Source organism: Procambarus clarkii, unplaced genomic scaffold, assembly GCF_040958095.1.
Source record: "Procambarus clarkii isolate CNS0578487 unplaced genomic scaffold, FALCON_Pclarkii_2.0 HiC_scaffold_336, whole genome shotgun sequence".
Lineage (NCBI taxonomy): Eukaryota > Metazoa > Arthropoda > Malacostraca > Decapoda > Cambaridae > Procambarus > Procambarus clarkii.
Window position 1 is genome coordinate 132,088 of NW_027189369.1, and position 2,979 is coordinate 135,066.

Consider the following 2,979-nt stretch of genomic DNA (forward strand, 5'->3'; position numbering starts at 1 on the left):
CTAACCTATCCTATAAAGATAGGTTAGGTTAGGTTAGGTAGGGTTGGTTAGGTTCGGTCATATATCTACGTTTAATTTTAACTCCAATAAAAAAAAATTTCCCTCATACATAATGAAATGGGTTAGCTTTATCATTTCATAAGAAAAAATTAGAGAAAACAATTAATTCAGGAAAACTTGGCTTATTAGGCAAATCGGGCCTTGCATAGTAGTCCAAAAAGTGCGTTCTGGCTACTAGGTAAATATAGATATATATTATATATATATATATATTATATATATATATATATATTATATATATATATATATGTTATATTATTTTTAAAAATCTGTCATATTTGTCAATTAAATAATAAATATTAATTATTAAATTTAATTTAATTTGTTTTATAATATAATTATTTAATAATTTAATAAAATAATATTTTATTAAAAAACATTAATTTGATTACTTATTTAATAAATTAAATAATAAATAATAAATTAAATATTGATATAACTTGTGTGTCCAGGAGGCCATCTGTGTCCCTCAGATGGTCTCCCTTATCCACAGTTTGTGTCTATGGATGTGTGTGAGTGTGTATATCCCTGTGAGTGTCCGGGCGAGTGTGTGTGAGTGTGAGTGTCCTGTGAGTGTCCGGGTGCGTGTGTGTCCGGTTATACCTGTGGGTCCAGGAGGCCATCTGTGTCCCCTCAGATAATCTCCCTTATCACAGTCTATGGTGTGTGTGAGTGTGAGTGCCCCTGTAAGTGTTCGGGTGAGGGTGTGTGTGTGTGTGTGTGAGTGTCCGGGTTTATGTGAGGTTTGGTTCCAGGGAAACATCCTTCCCCCCCCCCCTTCACATATCTCCTCCCTTATTCCCACCGTGGGTTCGAATCCCAGGTGATTAGACCTGCTCTAGGTCCATGGATCCAAGGTATCCATCCGTGGGCCCAACGGATTTCACCCCTTCCCCACTTTCCAAGGGCCAGGCCAATTCCAGCTATCCAGGGAACCTGTCGAAACGAGGCAGCTACAGAGGGGGACACACAAATATTTGTGCCCTGCAGTTACACACCCGTTCCGACAGACTCGATCGCAATCTATCAGATGAGAACACGTTCTCTTCCGACTAGACCACGCTGGAGTCGCTGTATGTCTCAAATTTGGTTCCTTTATTTATAGTTAGTATTTTTGGTGAATTAATTGATTTGTTTTAATTTTTATTGACTTAGGTAGAACGATTGGGGAGTTGGGGGGGGGGGGGTTGTGTGTGTAATGGATTGTCGAGATCGTGGTTGGTTAGTATTTATCTAGTTGTGTTCACCTATGTGCTTGCGAGGGTGAGCTCTACTCTTTCGGCCCGCCTCTCAACTGCCAATCAATCAATTATTACTAACTAATAAAAAACATTCACACACACACACCAGGAAGCAGCCCGTAACAGCTGTCTAACGCCCAGGTACATATTTACTGCTAGGTAACAGGGGCATCAGAATGATAGAAACTCTGCTGATTTCCGTTTGTTCCATCACCGGGGATCGAATGAGCTACGATTACGAGTCGAGAGCGACGTCCACTCAGCTATAAAGGCCCCTAGTTTGTGAATTGGTGCAAAAGATAATTTGGGAGAGGTTAAGGGAAAGGAATGATGTTTGGTGGCTTTGAAAGCTTTGGATGGGAGGGGGGTTGCCAGTTAGAATTAAAACTGTTAATTATTTAAGATAGGGATATATATGCAAAAGACGTTGCGAGATATAGTAAAAAAAGTGTTCTGACGAGGTTAGGTACTGTGTGATGACTTGTATGTAGGAAAAAGAACATTTATTAGAAACTTAGATGATCTTTTGAAAAGTTTCTTAGCAAATAGTTGCAAATTATTGTGTGAAAAGCATTTGCTTCCCTACCCTACACAACACACGTGAGCACAATTAGTCCACGGGATTCAGAGAGAGTGAGAGTGAACAGCGAAATAGTAACAAAAAATGTGACTATGAGGGGAAACTATGTCATTCAAACGTTAACCATATAAATTACAGTAACACTAACCGAGCGTCCACATACATATTCCAATCAATTTACATAAATAAACATTCACTAAATATTTCCTTTAAAATGGACACACGCAGATAGTTTGCAGTACACATGTCAGGTTCAATTACTGGTACACATAAACACTCATAGCTGGACGTGTCTGTCCATCTTGACAATAGTAGAGATGTAACAAAAAATGTGACAATAATGGGAAACTATGTCATTCAAACGTATAAATGTTAACCATATAAATTACAGTAACACTAATCGCGCGAACACGTACATACGTCAATCAATTTACATAAATACACATTCTCTAATGTTGTACCTTTAAAATGGACACATACAGATAATTACCGTACACATGTCAGTTCAATACAGGTACACATACACACACATAGCTTCACGTGTCTGTCGTCTTGACAATAGTACATGGATACGCACAAAAAACAGTCCATTATCAATTAATGTGTGTGTGTGTATTATTTTCTCCTTGTATTTACTATATGTATCTGCAGAATCGAGTTATTAGCTCTTGGACCCCGCCTATCAAATATATGTATTTTTCCTTTTTTATATCTACTACATCTATTTCTCTCTAACACACACACACACACACACACACACACACACACACACACACACACACACACACACACACACACACACACAACACACACACACACACCACACACCACACACCACACACACACACACACACACAACACACACACAAACATGCCAAAACTAGAAGACAGAAGAAAAAGAGGTGATATGATCACTACATACAAAATAGTAACAGGAATTGATAAAATCGACAGGGAAGATTTCCTGAGACCTGGCACTTCAAGAACAAGAGGTCATAGATTTAAACTAGCTAAACACAGATGCCGAAGAAATATAAGAAAATTCACCTTCGCAAATAGAGTGGTAGACGGTTGGAACAAGTTAAGTGAGAAGGTGGT